Here is a 19,404-nt window from a genome sequence, read left to right on the forward strand (position 1 = left end):
TTATGGACTTAGACACCTTATCCAACAAAAATAACAATATAACAACACTTAATAAAGTCTTTGGAGAAATTCGAACATTTCCAATTATGCTCAGACAGTCATGTAGTCATATTAGGGGTAAATGTAGCCTGATCAACTACATTCAGCCAAAGTGTGACTGTCAGGTGCCCGAGTGTGATTGAGATCATCGATGACACAAAACTCAAATTTTATGTTCAAGAAGAGAAAGCATATAAGATCCAAAATTAAACTAACTAAAATACTAAAGGATTAGTCTATGTGTAGATACTTATGCATTTTCCTACAAACGCTATGGCAGGATTTCATCACCCCGGGGATCCCTATTTCCCCGAACAAGGGAATGCAGGATGGCTCGAACCTGAAGAACTCGAAGAAGACCCCGAGGAGGAGCCTGCGACAGAGCTTGAAATAGAAGTCGAGGGCGGACCTTCTGAGCCGATGGTAGACTTGGAAGAAGAAGAACCCGAAGAAGGCCCCGAGGAGGAGTCTGAAGAGGAACTTGAAGTGGAAATTCAGGGCGGACCTGCCGAGCCAGTAGTAGACTTGGAGGAAGAAGAACCCAGTGATGACGACGATGGTGATTCGGACGCGGAGTCCGAAGTCATCAACCCACTTTACCCGATTAGGGTGCCCGCGCATCGTATGGGCCCAAATGGCCCCATGCCTCCATGGGGCATTGATATTTGGAGATGGAGTAGGCAGCAGGGGCAGCGGCCCCCATATGGGATGGCTAGAGAATTCTATGACCTGAGAGACGGAGGGCCAGCCAACCGGGCACTTCTTGTCATGGTGAGGCGGTTACGGAACACTGGCGACCTAGCCTAGGACACAGCCGAGCAACTGAATCAGATGCGAGCCGCAGTGGCAAGAGCGGAACGAGAAACTCAGGAAGTAATCCATAACTTTCATGTACGTCAAGCAATTTGAGAGGATCGACACCGAGCCACAGAACAACAGGTGGCGCGTCTTCAGGGCGCATCCACGTCATCAACCCCACCACCCGACACATCTCGGCGCACTCCGGATCAGTAGACCCCTCTACTAGTGTTAATTTTCTTTTACGCGCACTATGTTAGGTACTGCCGACTCTATGTTTAAGTGATCACACTACTCAAAGAGGCGTTATGTTGCCAAACTTTGTACCCTTATGTATGCCCTTTCGGGCAAATTTTCATTTATTAAAGCGGATATTATTAGTGAAATATGTTATGTTTTTTCTTTATTTCATGTTATCACACGAATTCATGTCATAACCAAAACAACCTATATACTCTATGGATAGACTTAATATTCGAGCCAACTCTACGATTACTCGCTATCATAAATACATCATGGGGACGTAAATGGACACATTGTGAATCATACGACGAAACACGAGGTTTATGAAGTACAACCAGAAATGATCATTATTACTTATGATTTTTCCTTATCATCATACAGCGGAAAATGTCATTCCATAAGGATAACAAGCACGCCGGTGAGACACCAGTCATGCGGATGGACTTTGCTACATTCCAAGCTGCGGTAACCGTTGCCGTGACCGCTACTATGGCAGAGCTCAATGCTAGCAACACCAACCAAAGCGGGGAGAGTGTCGACCACTCCAGCCGAAGTAACAACCCCAAAAACCAACGAGTAACAACATATCAAGGTACTCCAAACCCCAAACCTAAGGGCAGGAAACGGAAGTCTGGGAGTAAGAGAAAGGGACAGCTAATCCCAGGGTCCTCAAAGAAACGACATGTTATAACTGTCCCTATGGCCATGACACCTGCTACACCGACGCCAGCAAGATCATATGCTAAGAGCTTTCCGAAATGCAACAGGTGCAATCTCCGTCATCAGGAAGCCTATCAGAAGTCGTATTGTAACAGGTACAACAAGAAAGGATACACCACCCGATACTGCCAATCTCAATCACGACAGAACCAAAAACCAAACAACTACAACAACAACAACAACAGAAACAACGCTAGGGCTAGCCACACTTGTTATGAATGTGGATGGACTGGGCATTTCCGGCGAAACTGCCCCAATGTCAATAATCAAGGGAACGGAAGATCGGGAAGAGTCTTGACCATGGGACATGGAGAGGCGGTTCAGGACCCCACTGTCGTCACCGGTACGTTCCTCCTTAACAGCACATATGCATGCATCGTATTCGATAGAGAAGCTGAGTGAAGCTTCGTTAAAAACAAATTCAAACACTTACTAGTACGACAACCCCGGAATCAAAACGAAGCCTCCACGGTGGAGGTGGCTAATGGGAAAACCAAAAATATTGATGTAGGGTGCACATTAACACCAAACAACCATTCATTCCAAAGGGATTTGATACTAGTAAGTATTAGGAGTTTTGATGTGATGATCGGCATGGATTGGTTAAGCCCCACCATGCTGATATTACGTATCGCGAGAAGGTCATTCACCTTCACCTCCCCAACCACAAAACCCTAATAATCTATGGTGATAAAACCTCGAACCAATATTCGCCTCATTTCGTGCATCAAGACACAGAAGTGCCTGCACAAGAAGAACTATGTGATCCTCGCCCACGTTGTAGATAAAGCCAAAGAAGGAAATCCAGGCATACCAGTGGCCTGCGACTTCCCTGATGAATTTCCTGGAGATTTTCCAAGAGTACCTCATTTCGGATCGACCTAATACCAGGAGCCACATCAATTGCTAATTCAACCTACAAGTTAGCTTCCACCGAAATTCAGGAATTATCCAGTCAATCGAGGGAATTGTTGCGCAAAGGACTCATCGGACCAAGTTTCTCACCCTGGGGAGCTCCGATCTTGTTCGTCAAGAAGACGGATTCTTCAGAATGTGCAGCGATTTTAGGGAATTAAATAAGCTCACTATCAAAGACCCGATACCCATTTCCTCGGATTGACGACCTATTTGACCAGCTTCAAGGAGCTAGTTGCTTCTCCAAAATAGATCTAAGACCCGGTTATCATCATCTCCGAGTCCGAGAAGAGGACATTCCAAAAACTGTTTTTCCGAAACTCGTCACGACCATTTTGAATTCGTTGTGATACCCTTCGGTCTATCGAATGCCCCCACGGTATTCATGGACCCCACGAACCGAGTTTTCCCAACCATTCCTAGCCAACCATTTATTTAATTCCATCAATAACATACTCATCTGCTCACGAAACAAGAACAAACACTGTCAACACCGGCGACCGGCCTTGGAGGCAACGAAGTCGGAGAATATCGCGAAGGAAGCACTGCGTGGAATGGATAAAACCCTCGAAGTTAAAGGGGAACGAAACTTGTTACGAGAGTTGGATTGGGCACTATCTGGGTGATAGTCTATAGGTTAACAAAATCCGCTCATTTCCTGCCAATAAAGGAATTTTACAAGATGGAAAGACTGACCCGAATCTACAGCAAGGAGATCGTAATACTCCATGGAGTACCAGAATCTATTATCTCGGACCGAGATAGTAGATTTACTTCACGATGTTGGCAGTCACTACAAAAGGCAATGGGAACACAATTAGACATGAGCATTGCCTACCACCCTCAAACGGACGGGCAAAGCGAGCACGTTATTCAAACGCTCGAAGACATGCATAGAGCCTGTGTGATTTGACTTCGGCAAGTCTTGGGACACACACTGCCTTTGATTGAGTTCTCATACAATAACAGTTGTCACACAAACATCAAGGTTGCTCCTTTGAAGCGTTATATGGTCTTAAATGCAGGTCACCTCTATGCTGAGCTGAGGTGGGCAACTCTCAGCTATCAAAAGGGCAAGCACCGAACAATACTTTAACAGGACCAAAGATTATTCGTGAAACAACTGAGAAGATAATTCAAACCAAAGCTCGACTTCAAGCATCACGAGACCGACAGAAGAGTTATGCCGACAAGCGGGGAAAGCCCGTGGAGTTTCAAACTGGGGACCGGGTAGTATGGAAAGTCTCTCCCTGGAAAAGGAGGATTCGTTTCAGGAAACGGGGGAAACTAAACCCGCGATACATTGGACCATTCGAGATTCTTGCCCCAAATTGGTCTGGTGGCATATAGGCTGCAGCTATCTGCAGAGCTCAACAACATACACCCCGTGTTCCATGTTTCCAATCTAAAGAAATGGTTATCTGATGAAACTCTAGTTATTCCACTAGAAGAAATCGAAATCAACAAGGATCTCCCGTTCATCGAAGAACCAGTTGAAATTATGGACAGGGAAGTGAAGCGTACTAAACAAAGTCGCATCCCAATTGTAAAAGTTCGATGGAACGCAAGGCGTGGACCGGAATTTACATGGGAACGCGAATACCAAATGAAACAAAAGTACCCTCACTTATTCTCGCATTCTCACACCTAGTTTCAAAAGAATTTCGGGACGAAATTCCCTCTAACGGGGGGATGATGCCACAACTAGCGAGTTTGCTAGGAAATTCTATACTTTTGTAAACAATATCAATGGCAACAAATTGTAACCTTAACCTGATAACGCATATGATGTTATTCAATGACAACAAACTTTCATCAAAATCCAATAGTAAAGCCCAAACTTCATACAAAACATTACAAAAAGTCAATTTATGGCTCGGAAACCGTAAAGAATTTCCGGCCTAAGTCCATTTTGGACTAGGATTTCCTTATTGGGCCTAATGGGCCAATAAGCTCTCAATTCGATTGTTTTGGGTTTAAAAGTCTTAAATGGGCTCCAAATGGATCCATGTTCATAAAGCTTAACCTTTTGGGCCATCATGGGCCTAAAATGAAATAAATTACCTTAATGGGCCTTATTGGGCCATAACAAATTTCATCAACCCTAATGGGCCACAAACCCAGTCTTTTATGCCAATTGGGCCGTGAACCATCCTTAAGAGCCCAATGGGCGGAAAAATAATATTGGGCCTATGGAAATTCGATCAAAGCCAAGATTTGAGCCCAAAATCATTTTCCTTCATCCCATTTGGGCATTCTCGGCCCAAGCAAAACAAAAAAGAGAAAAGAATGAATAAATAGTATTATGACACATCATTTTTGTTTATGGGTTAATTAGGGAATTACCCAACAAATAACCATGCACAATCTCATGTATCCATGCATTTCTCTCTTTCCCTCTCTCTTTTTCTTTCCTTCGGCCGAGAGACAAGAGGCACACCCATACACACACTCCTTCAATCCTTTTTGCAAAAACTCTCCCAACACTCTCAAAAGTCTTTCCTTTCCTCCATCAAATTCCCAAAGAACTAAGGTGCATCCAAGAGGATCTTTCACTAGATCATCAAATCTTTGGTAAGTTACCATAACTTCTAGATACATAAACTTCATTTTAAGCTAGATCATTCTTCTTAAACATTTTATTTCATGATCCATACTCTAGTACTCCATAGAACTCGAGATATACACAATGAGAGTTTATAAAAGCGAAAAATCACATCATCTTCTTCCATTTCTCTTCAAAATCGAACCAAGAAAACCAAGGTGAGTTCATACCCCCTTTTTTCAGTTTTTACTTGTTTTTGGGCGAGAATACAAGTGCTATGTGCTGATCTATGTGATTTTGCATGTTATATGTGATTTCTTTGGTTTATGTTGAGATAATGTGTTAATACTTATTATATTTTGAGATCTATAGCTAAAATGTGAAAGATTCATAAACAAAAACATAATAAACAACATACATCATAGATCTAAGAGTCCTTAAGTTTAAGAAGTGAAAAACAAAGCCAAAGATCTTTACAAGTGTCATTTTTTGCAAAAATAACAAAGATTTGGTTGAAAGATGATAATTTTTAGTTTTATGAGGGTTATAAAGTAGTTATTTATATAAAAGCTGATTTTTATGAAAATAATACTTTTCAAAGGGCCAAAAATATAAATTTTTTGCTTAATGGGATTATATTTGGGCCTCACGGATTTTGGGCCCAAATATTGCGAAAATGAAGAATTTTAGGGACTGAAATTGTAAATTCATAAAAGTATGAGTCTAAAACATAATTAAACTATTCCAGGGGCTGAAAATGACCCTTTTTGCTAAATTGGACTATAAATGCAAAGTTTTTAGATTGTGGGCCAAAAGTGTAAAACTTACGGCAAATGGGCCAAAAATGTAAATTTTTAGCAAATAAGGATTGAAAATGTCAAAAGATGTATTTTGGTCTGAAATTATAATTTAAGATTTTATTTGGGCCGAAAATGCCAAGTTAAATAATCTAATGGACTAAAATGTCATTTTTCATCAAAAGGGACTAAAAGTGTCATTTAGCACCATTAAGGGCTGAAAATGTAAATGTTGTATGAAAAAGGGACTGAAATGGTCAAATAAACATTTTGGGCCAAATATGTAAATTTCTAAACAATATGACCAAAGATATAAATTTTTACAACATGAAGGTTTAAAAATGGTATTTTTATAAAAACTAAGAATATCGTTATAAACCAACATTGAGTATTTTAACATCGAAAGTAAACACTAAGTGTGAACCAAATCCCATACTACAACTTATATCGATAAACCTATAAATGATACGACGGTTGGGCCCAATGTTTCTTATTCGTGCTTATTGGGCTTCCAGTGACCCAGTTACACGATTATTGGGCCCAATATAATCAACACAAGTTTATTGGGCTTCTGGTGACCCAATTACATGCCTAATGGACTCTCATTAGCTTTTACATGCTATTGGGCCTTCGTGGCCCATTTGCATTGCTAATATAGTCCAAATCAATTATCATATGCTTGATGGGCTAACGTGTCCGTCGCATACTCGACAGTCTGTAATAACATACATGATTCATGGGCCACAATTGTCCTTTTTGTGTTTGTTAGGCTTTATTCATATTCATATAAATATCAAACAGGTCGTAATCAATGTTATTCAAATTCATGGGGTAATAATAGGGATTTAGTGAGAATTATCGGTTGGCACCAATTAAGTGTCGGTCGTAGTCTGTAGTTATAACCAGAGTCTCCTGGAGGGAGGGCGAGCGTTTGTGTATAGATCTATATGGGGGTGACTCCCCCACACCTCAGCTGTTCGCTACAGTTAGACTCGGCCAGTCTAGGGTGTCAAAATCTTGATCAAAACCGTCGTTTGGAAAAATGCAAAGACGGGTGAATTAGTAACTATTATGCATGGTTATAACGACTCACATAGAGATCCATTACCACATCATCATTCATGAGAAATCATATTCATACACTATGACGATGCAAAGTGATTTATACAATAATACAAAACTATCATACTATTTAAATTGGAAAACATCGGGTTTTCCGGGGAACGACATTATTCACTTTTACATACAACAACTACAATACAAAGAACAATTATGATGAACATTCAATTTTACATGTTTTGAAATCAGATACATATACACTTATGGGATCATCACATCTTTTTCGTAAACAGTCTTTGTTATAGAAAATATCGGATTTTCTGGGTTTTACAAACAATACAAACTAGTTTTATATCAAGCATGCTTATGAACTCACCAACATTATATATGTTGACCGTTTTCAAAATAACTTGTATTGTCAGGTAACCGTGTCACAACCAGGAATTCTGATACCTTGTAAAACCCTTAACAAAGATAACATTGTAGTTAAAGCTTGGAAAACATGTATGATGCTTGTTCAATGATCACAAAAATTCCATCAAATACTCTACACAAACATTCAAGTAGTCAACAAAGGATGGAAACCTTAAAAATCTCGGTTCAAGTCCATTTTGGACTAGGATTTTCTTATTGGGCCTAATGGACTAATAAGCTTCCAATTTGACTATTTTTGGCTTAGAACTCTTATATGGGCTCTAATTGGACCCACTTTCTTTTATTTTAACATTTTGGGCCATAATGGGCCTAGAATGAAATAAAATACTCTTATTGGGTCCATATTATGGACTTAAGCACAAAAGGCCCAAAAATCTTCTTTCTCTTCTCTCTTTCTCGGCCCAAGAGGATAAGAAAAAAAATAGAAACTAGTGAAATACGGAGGGTTAGCCACCTCCTTATTACATTTTGGTCTTCCATGCACCATCACATACTTCCATGCACACCATCATTTCACTACTCTCTCTCTCTCTCTCCCTCTCTTCTTATCTTCGGCCGAGAGGAGTATCAATACACACACACACAATTATTTCACTTAAGCTCTCTCAAGAACACACCACAACTCCTTCACTTCTCCTTCCAAATTTTCGAGATTTAGAAGCTCTTCAAGGAAGTTATTCCACAATAATCATCATCATTGGTAAGTTATTTTTTAGGTCCATAACCTAGTCTCTTTATTTCATCAAAACTTCCTCCTAACTCACACCATTTTCGTGATCTACACATTAGAAGCTTCTTAACTTCGAAATCAACCCAAGAAAGCTTGCTAGGGCCGAAAAATAGCATCAAACTCTCCCCTTTCCTCTTCAAATCGAAAACAACAAGCAAATGTGAGTTCATACCCCTCTCATTTCGGTTTTCCTAAGTTTTATGGGGGAGAATACAAGCAAAATGTGTAGATCTATGTGTATGTGTATGTTATGTGTGATTTTGTGTATGTATGTGTGATTTTATGTGTTTATGTGGTAAATATGTAACAAAAAGCGAAGAAATCTCGAGATCTATGGCACAATAAGGGAAACAAACATGATCTAATATACTTTTCATTAAACAAGTCAAGAAAAATTTCTATCTAAAGTCATAATAAACATAATGCAACATAAAACTCATTTTTGGGCTATAATTGTCAAATAAACAAAAGTTGGGTTGAAATTTGTCATTCACGGTTTTCTTGAGGACTAAAAGAGTCAAAACAGTAAAATTAAATGTTTTTATGAACATTATACTCTTTAAAGGACTAGAAATGTAAATTATAGCTTAATAGGCTAATTTTTGGGCTTTTAGGCCCATATGCCCAAAATTTTGCAAAAATACGATTTTAAGGGGCTGAAATGGTACAATTCTCGAAACAGGGGGTAAAAGGGGTAAACAAAACTATTTCAAGGGTTAAAATGCTTTTCTTTTCCAAAAAGGATCAAAAATGTAAAGTTTTTGGAATTTGGGCCAAAATTGTAAAAGTGGTGAAAAAGTTGGACTTTAACCGAAAGACTCTTTGCTGGAAGGGCTGAAACTGCCAAAGAGTAAATTTTGAACGAAAAACATCACTAAAACAAGTCTATGGGTCAAAAATGTAAAGAAAATGGTTTAAGGACCTAAAATGTTTCTTTTTCAAAATAAGGGACTAAAATTGTCATTTTTATTAAAGAAGGGCTGAAAAGGGTCAAACCAATATTTTGAGCCAATTATTTTATTATTAAGATATTTGAGTCAAAAAAAAATACCAAACTACAACTCATGAAAATAAAAAGATGAATATACGTAAAATTCCAAATATCGTTATAAACAACCAACCGACCTCGTGTCGATACGGAATTAACAATCGTTCAATCAAACTTTCCAACAATTATACTATACCTAAAACAAGTAAATATTCAAATATTTGGGCTTGAAAGTCTCAAATCATGCTTATTGGGCCTTCGTGACCCATTAATATAACTTTTGAGCCCAACGAATAAAAATAAATGTTATTGGGCCTCCTGTGTCCCAATTACATGTTTAAGGGACCCTCAATGGCTTTCAAGTGCTATTGGGCCTCAGTGGCCCACTAGCATTGCTAGTAAGGTCCAAATAAATCAAATGCGAAATGGGCCAACGTGTCCTTCGTATACCCAACATCCTTAAATAACACACGTAATTAGCAGGACCTTGTAATCCTCTTCTCCTCGTTTGTTAGGCTTACCTTCAATTCGAGTAATCAAATACAGGTCGTTAATCAATAGTAATCAATTTCGTTTGGATTAAGTGAGTAATAACGGGCAACACCTCTAAGGGTCGTTCGTAGTCTGTAGTTATAATCAAAGTCTCCTGGAAGGAGAGCGAGAGTTTGTGTATAGATCTATAAGGGGGGTGACTCCCCCACACCTCAGCTGTTTGCTACAGTTAGACTCGGCCAGTCTTGGGTGACAAAATCTTAAGATCAATTCCGGCGTTCATTGGGATGCCAAGACAGACGAACTAGTCATTATTATGCATGGTTATAACGACTCACGTAAATAATAAATCCAAAACTACCCGAGTAATCAAGGAAGAGTAATCAAAAATCATTCGTTGTGACGGTATAACAATTTGAAACAATTATGTTATGTTATCGGAAAACATCGGGTTTTTCAAGGAAATCAACACCACTCGCTTGTATTTTTCAAAAACTATAATGCAAAACTTCCCATTTATACACGTTTTGAAATCATTCATGCACCAACTTATGGATCTTCACATTTTGGTATAAACAATTGTCTTTTCAGAAAATATCGGATTTTCTGGGTTTTATAAACTACACAAATCATTTTTATCACAACCCTGCTTATGAACTCACCAACATTCCATATGTTGACGTTTTCAAAATAACTTGTATTCTCAGGTAACAGGTAAGCTGAAGGGTAATATCAAGTACGTTAGGATGTTATGTTTTGAAAACTCTCAAACAATTGATGCTATGGATATGTAATATTTAAACAATGTACTGGATGTGAACAATGTCAGTTGTAATGTATTAATGCATGGTGAAGTTTATGTTATGATTCATGTATATTCATTGTGATGATATTCAATTTGAGTCACGCGAGCCCTCGAACGTTTCCGCCGTCTGGTTCGGGGGTGTGACAGGTTGGTATTAGAGCTCTGTTTATAGTGAACTGGCATATCTAGCCACACATTGATATGCAACTATAAACCAAAGAGGGACTAAAACAACTCTGAACAAAACAAATAAAACACAACGATAAAACATCTTTACTTGTGCGATATAGGAAAAAGAACATAATACCAAATCAAATAAGATAATACCGACATCTCGGTTAAGTCGGGACTGTTCCTAGTTGTATTAAGGGGATGGATGTAGCCTGATCAACTACATTTTCTCCAAGGTACAACTATCACATGCCCCGGGGAAACCTCGATGGTCGGTAAACCTAAAAACATACCCCTCTGTTACCAAGAAAAGAACATCAACTCAAAATGCATAATAATTAAAACATCTTAGGAGTAATAATAGTTTATTCATATACCTCCTCTCAGTCACCATGGAAGGGGAGCACCAGGGCATTCAGTTTCATCAGGCCTTAGTGGCCCACGGAATGATCGAGGACGAACCCGAGGGAGATCAGGGGGGAGCACACGGCGTTGGGCCCGACGAGTACACGGACACGGACTACGAGTTCGATGGGACCGATGACGATATGGAGGAAGAACAAGACACAAACGAGGAACCCGTCACACCACCTACCAGCGAGACGCAACAGAAACCCCCTGCCCTACCAGGAAATTCCACAAGAGAGAATCATTCTCCGGAAGCTGAGATTGCCGCTCTGCGGCGACAACTATTCGCCATGGAAGCACGAGCGATGCAGGCCAACCAGGAAAGAGATGAAGTCATTGGAGAAATGACAGAGATGGCCCAGTTGTTGGCACAACACTTTGGTATATGACCTCACTGCCGCCGTCGAGCGCTCCTTAGAGTGTTAGGGCTAGTCATATCCATCCTTAGTATTATGCTTATATGATCTATGCTATGTACCATCGACTCTATGTTTAAGTGATTACACTACTCATGGAGTCGTTATGCTGCCGAACTTGCACCACTTATGTACGCTCCTTCGAGCAAATTTTCATGTATCAAAGTATGGATATTATTAATGGAAAATATATGTGTTCTATTGTGATGTTGTTATCTGTTATGCGTTATGTGTCCGTGATTGTATGTTAACATGTGAAACCACTTAAGTACATGCAATACACCTAGTTTATAGGACCACAATCTCACAAAAATCATAGGCACTCAACATCTTTCCGTTCAATGACAGAAAGATGCCACAACGACCAACCCTTGGAAACCCTGGACCAACCCTACCCGAAGTCAACTCAGCTGCATTCCAAGTAGTTGTATCTGCTGCGGTTACTGCAGCCATGGCGCAAATCCACCAAGGGAACAATGGCGGAGGCAATGGACAAGGGGCTGGAAGTTCGAACAACGGAATAAATCAAGGACCTACCAAGACGTGCTCTTACAAGGATTTCACCAATGCCAAGCCACGAACATTTAATGGCACAAGGGGAATGATAACCCTAAAGAGATGGATTGAAAAGATGGAATCGGTATTCGAGATATGTGAATGCCCCGAGGAGATGAAAGTGAAGTTTGCTGCATGCACATTCGTTGACCAAGCTCTCACCTGGTGGAATGGACATGTAGAGGCCATGACTCTCCCCGTAGCCAACGCCATGCCGTGGGCGGAGTTGAAAGAAATACTGATGGCCGAGTACTGCCCGCGAGGCGAAATTCAGAAAATGGAGCAAGAGTTATGGAATCTCACCGTCCGCAACTCCGACATTGATGCATACATATCAAGATTTAGCGAACTGTCACTGTTGTTCCCTGACATGATTACTTCAGAGGGAAAGAAAATCGAACGATTCATCTGGGGATTAACCTCCCCAATTCAAGGAAATGTGATAGCTACAAATCGCGAAACCTTCGACAGTGCCAAGAGGTTTGCCAAGAAACTGTACGACCACAACAACAAGAAGGGCGAGAAGCCAGGGGAAACTGAAGGCAAGAAGGAGAGTGGCAACAAGAAAGGAAAGAATAACAAGAGAAAGGGGCGACAAGGCTCAGAGTCGTCAAAGAAGCAACAAACAGTGACAGTCAATGCTGCAACCACCCAAGTTCCCTCCACACCACATGCTCCAGTCTCAGCTACTCCAAGTGCCCCTGGGCAGTATTCTGGGAATCTCCCAAAGTGCAACAAGTGCAGTCTCCATCATAATGGCAAATGCAAGGAGATGCATTGTACCGGTTGCAATCGAAAGGGTCACACGGCAAAATATTGCAGGACCTATCCTCCCCAGAACTAGCAGCAAGGAAACAACAAAAACAATAACAACAACCGCAACAACAACAACAACACCAACAACAGCGGCAATAATGCAGGATCAAGCCCCACCTGCTATGGATGTGGAAAGACTGGGCATATCCGTCGAAACTGCCCCAACAACAACAACCCTAAGAATGGAGGAACAGGAAGTGTGCTAACCATGGGTCAGGGAGAAGCGGTTCAGTATCCCGCTGTTGTTACCGGCACGTTTCTCCTAAACCACACTTATGCATGCATCCTATTTGATACCGGGGCAGAAGGAAGCTTTGTGAGTAATAAATTCAAACACTTGTTAAAACAACAACCCCAGAAGCTTAATGAAACCTTTACAGTGGAAATGGCTAATGGGAAAACAGAATCCACTGGGGAAATCTACATAGGATGTACTCTGACCTTAAGTCATCACGTCTTTCAAATAAACTTAATGCATGTTTCCATTAGGAGTTTTGATGTGATTATCGGCATGGACTGGTTAAGCCCCCACCATGCTGAAATTATGTGTCACGAGAAGGTCGTTCGCCTTCACCTCCCAAATCACGAAACCCTAATTATATACGGAGACAAACCCAGCACGAACCTTCGTCTTATCTCATGCATTAAGGCACAGAAGTATCTACGAAAGAAGGACTTGACGTTTATGGCTCATATAGTGGATAAGTCCAAGGAAGAGGTCAATATTCGAGACATCCCAGTGGCTTGCGATTTCCCGGATGTCTTTCTTGAAGATCTTCCGGGGATACCCCCAGAAAGACAAGTCGAGTTCCGAATTGACCTCGTGCCAGGAGCTACACCCATCGCCAAATCGCCCTATAGATTGGCTCCTGCGGAAATGCAAGAGTTGTCCAGCCAACTCAGCGAACTTTTGGACAAAGGATTCATCTGACCCAGTTTCTCACCTTGGGGAGCTCCAGTCCTCTTTCTTAAGAAGAAGGACGGTTCCTTTAGAATATGTATTGACTACAGGGAACTAAATAAGCTCACTATCAAAAATCTCTATCCACTTCCGCGAATCGACGATCTATTTGACCAACTCCAAGGAGCAAGCTACTTCTCTAAGATAGATCTGCGATACGGATACCATCAACTCAAAGTCCGGGAGGAGGATATCCCCAAAACCGCCTTCCGAACTCGTTATGGACATTATGAATTTGTCGTAATGCCCTTCGGTCTAACGAATGCCCCTGCTGCATTCATAGACCTAATGAATCGAATCTGTCGACCATTCCTTGACAACTTTGTCATCGTTTTTATCGACGATATTCTAGTCTATTCTCTAAGCGAAGAGGAACACGGCCGACATCTCCGACAAATTCTGGAAACCCTGCGAACCGAAAAGTTATACGCAAAACTCTCTAAGTGTGAGTTCTGCCTTCGTAGTGTGAACTTTTTGGGTCATGTTGTTAGTCAGGAAGGGATACATGTGGATGCTTCTAAGGTCAAAGCCGTTGAAGGATGGGCGATCCCAACAACGCCCACAGAAATTCACCAATTTTTAGGCCTCGCAGGCTACTACAGGAGGTTCATTCAGAACTTCTCCAAAACAGCCAAGCCACTTACCTCGCTTACGTAAAAGGGCGTACCCTTTGAATGGACGGATAAGCAAGAAGCTGCATTCCGAACTCTGAAGCAAGCGCTCTACAGTGCACCGGTATTATCACTACCAGAGGGAACAGAGGACTTCATAGTTTACTGCGATGCGTCGAATCAGGGTTTAGGCTGTGTACTCATGCAGCGTGGGAAGGTGATAGCTTATGCGTCCCGACAATTAAAGACACATGAGGTGAATTATACCACCCATGATCTCAAATTGGGAGCTGTGGTCTTCGCCTTGAAGATTTTGAGGCACTACCTTTATGGTACCAAGTGCACCATTTTCACTGACCACAAGAGTCTCCAGCACATTTTAAATCAAAAGGAGTTAAACATGAGGCAACGAAGATGGGTTGAGCTGCTAAACGATTATGAGTGTGAAATCAAGTACCACCCAGGTAAGGCTAACGTGGTAGCTGATGCCTTGAGTCGAAAGGATTACTCGAATCGTCGTTTGAAGACTTTCTCCATAACCATCCAATCCCACCTGACCTCGCAAATCAGAGCAGCCCAGTTCGATGCCATGAAGGCAGAAAACAAAACAAGCGAAGCGTTACGAGGAATGGAAAAGAATTTCGAAGTGAAGGAGGATGGAGCATATTACTTCATGAACCGCATTTGGGTCCCTAAACTTGGGGGATTCAGAGAAGTAGTCATGAATGAAGCCCACAAGACGTGATACTTCATCCATCCGGGTTCAGATAAAATGTACGTGGATGTCAAGCAACATTATTGGTGGCCTAACATGAAGGGAGAAATTTCCACTTACGTTAGCAAGTGCCTCACGTGTGCTAAAGTAAATGTGGAATATCAGAAGCCCTCGGGATTGCTACAACAACCTGTAATTCCCGAGTGGAAATGGGAAAGGATTACTATGGACTTTGTGACCAAACTACCCAAGTCGACTGATGATTTGGATACCATATGGGTAATAGTTGACAGGTTAACAAAATCCGCTCATTTCCTGCCAATAAAAGAGTCATACAAGATGGAACGTTTGACAAGGATCTATATCAAGGAAATCGTGAGACTCCACGGAGTGCCCATATCTATCATCTCAGATAGAGATAGTAGGTTTACTTCACGCTTTTGGCAATCGCTTCAGAAAGCTATGGGAACACAACTTGACATGAGCACTGCCTACCACCCACAAACAGATGGTCAAAGCGAGCGAACCATTCAAACGCTAGACGATATGCTTCGCGCATGTGTGATAGACTTTGGAAGGTCATGGGATACCCACTTGCCTTTGATCGAATTCTCATACAATAACAGTTATCACTCAAGCATCAAAGTTGCTCCATTCGAGGCATTGTATGGGCGTAAATGTAGATCGCCATTGTGTTGGACTGAGGTAGGTGACACTCAGCTAGCAAGAGGACAGACACCAGGCAATGCATTCACGGGACAAGAAATCATACGCGAAACGACCGAGAAGATAATTCAGATCAGAGCCCGACTGCAATCATCACGAGACAGACAGAAGAGCTACGCCGATAAACGGCGAAAGCCCTTGGAATTCAAAGTCGGGGATCGGGTGTTGTTAAAGGTCTCTCCTTGGAAAGGGGTGATTCGTTTTGGGAAACGGGGAAAACTAAACCCTCGATACATTGGACCCTTCGAGATTCTTGCCCGAATAGGTCCAGTGGCTTATAGACTGCAGCTACCCGCTGAGCTCAGCAGTGTACACCCCGTGTTCCATGTTTCCAATTTAAAGAAGTGCTTATCTGACGAGACTCTCGTCATTCCATTAGAAGAAATCTAAATCAATGAGAATCTCCTGTTCATCGAAGAACCAGTCGAAATCATGGACAGGGAAGTGAAGCGTACTAAGCAAAGTCGCATTCCGATTGTGAAAGTTCGGTGGAACGCGAAACGTGGACCAGAATTCACATGGGAATGCGAAGACCAAATGAAGCAGAAGTACCCTCATCTATTCTCACATTCTCGAATCTAGCTTTAAAAAGAAGTTCAGGACGAAATTCCCTCTAACGGGGGGATGATGTCACAACCAGGAATTCTGATACCTTGTAAAACCCTTAACAAAGATAACATTGTAGTTAAAGCTTTGAAAACATGTATGACGCTTGTTCAATGATCACAAAAATTCCATCAAATACTCTACACAAACATTCAAGTAGTCAACAAAGGATGGAAACCTTAAAAATCCCGGTTCAAGTCCATTTTGGACTAGGATTTTCTTATTGGGCCTAATGGACCAATAAGCTTCCAATTTGACTATTTTTGGCTTAGAACTCTTATATGGGCTCTAATTGGACCCACTTTCTTTTATTTTAACATTTTGGGCCATAATGGGCCTAGAATGAAATAAAATACTCTTAGTGGGTCCATATTATGGACTTAAGCACCAAAGGCCCAAAAATCTTCTTTCTCTTCTCTCTTTCTCGGCCCAAGAGGATAACAAAAAAAAATAGAAACTAGTGAAATAAGGAGGGTTAGGCACCTCCTTATTCCATTTTGGTCTTCCATGCACCATCACATACTTCCATGCACACCATTATTTCACTTCTCTATCTCTCTCTCTCCCTCTCTTCTTATCTTCGGCCGAGAGGAGTATCAACACACACACACAATTATTTCACTTAAGCTCTCTCAAGAAAACACCACAACTCCTTCACTTCTCCTTCCAAATTTTCGAGATTTAGAAGCTCTTCAAGGAAGTTATTCCACAATAATCATCATCATTGGTAAGTTATTGTTTAGATCCATAACCTAGTCTCTTTATTTCATCAAAACTTCCTCCTAACTCACACCATTTTCGTGATCTACACATTAGAAGCTTCTTAACTTCGAAATCAACCCAAGAAAGCTTGCTAGGGCCGAAAAATAGCATCAAACTCTCCCCTTTCCTCTTCAAATCGAAAACAACAAGCAAAGGTGAGTCCATACCCCTCTCTTTTCGGTTTTCCTAAGTTTTATGGGGGAGAATACAAGTAAAATGTGTAGATCTATGTGTATGTGTATGTTATGTGTGATTTCATGTATGTATGTGTGATTTTATGTGTTTGTGTGGTAAATATGTAACAAAAAGGGAAGAAATCTCGAGATCTATGGCACAAGAAGGGAAACAAACATGATCTAATATACTTTTTATTAAACAAGTCAAGAAAAATTTCTATCTAAAGTCATAATAAACATAATGCAACATAAAACTCGTTTTTGGGCTATAATTGTGAAATAAACAAAAGTTGGGTTGAAATTTGTCATTCACGGTTTTCTTGAGGACTAAAAGAGTCAAAACAGTAAAATTAAATGTTTTTATGAACATTATACTCTTTAAAGGACTAGAAATGTAAATTATAGCTTAATGGGCTAATTTTTGGGCTATTAGGCCCATATCCCCAAAAATTTGCAAAAATACGATTTTAAGGGGCTGAAATGGTACAATTCTCGAAACAAGGGGTAAAAGGGGTAAACAAAACTATTTCAAGGGTTAAAATGCTTTTCTTTTCCAAAAAGGATAAAAAAATGTAAAGTTTTTGGAATTTGGGCCAAAATCGTAAAAGTGGTGAAAAAGTTGGACTTTAACCGAAAGACTCTTTGCTGGAAGGGCTGAAACTGCCAAAGAGTAAATTTTGAACTAAAAACATCACTAAAACAAGTCTATGGGTCAAAAATGTAAAGAAAATGGTTTAAGGACCTAAAATGTTTCTTTTTCAAAATAAGGGACTAAAATTGTCATTTTTATTAAAGAAGGGCTGAAAAGGGTCAAACCAATATTTTGAGCCAATTATTTTATTATTAAGATATTTGAGTAAAAAAAAAATACCAAACTACAACTCATGAAAATAAAAAGATGAATATACGTAAAATTCCAAATATCGTTATAAACAACCAACCGACCTCGTGCCGATACGAAATTAACAGTCGTTCAATCAAACTTTCCAACAATTATACTATACCTAAAACAAGTAAATATTCAAATATTTGGGCTTGAAAGTCTCAAATCATGCTTATTGGGCCTTCGTGACCAATTAATATAACTTCTTTGCGCTCAGTAGTATACAAGATCCAGAATAATCAAAACGGAAGCAGTGATACGTAAAACACAACAAACAAACTCTTCTATTTTTTTTTCATGAGTCAGGGTTTATTTTATTTATTCTGATACTATTTGTTTGTTTATTAATTTTGATTGCAGATGTGTTATTTGTCGGTTGGATTATGAAGATGGGGAAAACTTGATCTTGCTGTCTTGTAAACACTCTTACCATTCTGAATGCATAACCAACTGGTTACAAATCAACAAGGTATGTCATATACTCAATATCATATGTCAACTTGTAAGTCTAGTTTTGTAAAATGTTGGAAATTTTCTTATGGAAAGTTTAATTTCCCCATTTTTTTATTATTATTATTAAGAAGACAGTTGTACTATTATTATTTGTGGTGCAGGTGTGCCCTGTTTGCAGCACGGAGGTGTCAACATCATCCGGAACGGGAACCCCAAGTTGTTGACTCGGATGATGAATGAATTGATGGATGGTTTTATCTTTTACTATTGTGTGAAAACTGAAAAACACCAGACCATAAATAATATGATTTGTGACAATTGTATTGTTTGTTACTTGTTAGTTTATATTATAATCTCTTTATAATATGCTGTAGTTGGTTAGCTACCTACCTTAGCTTTTTCATGGAACTTACTTTGAGAACATCATTTTTCTCTTTAGTCATGTGTATTGGATCTTAATTCTTAAGTCAGTTTTTGGCATCGTTGTTACCAATTCTAGAGGTATTGGTATTGATAATGATAGTAACGACAACGTTGCATTCATGTTGAAGTTACAAGATAATCAATTTCAACTGATTT

General features: G+C 40.2%; 1 long non-coding RNA gene across 1 annotated transcript; it reads left to right on the forward strand.

Moving 5' to 3' along the window:
* The first annotated feature begins 18,574 nt into the window (after positions 1-18,574).
* LOC145156516 (uncharacterized) lies at positions 18,575-19,191 on the forward strand. Its single transcript, XR_013736756.1, has 3 exons — positions 18,575-18,632; positions 18,733-18,841; positions 18,987-19,191. It is a non-coding gene; the product is annotated as an uncharacterized LOC145156516 (long non-coding RNA).
* The last annotated feature ends 213 nt before the right edge of the window (positions 19,192-19,404 follow it).

This window comes from Lactuca virosa, chromosome 2 (genome assembly GCF_052849685.1).
Source record: "Lactuca virosa cultivar CGN04683 chromosome 2, Lactuca_virosa_CGN04683_v6, whole genome shotgun sequence".
Taxonomy (NCBI): Eukaryota; Viridiplantae; Streptophyta; class Magnoliopsida; order Asterales; family Asteraceae; genus Lactuca; species Lactuca virosa.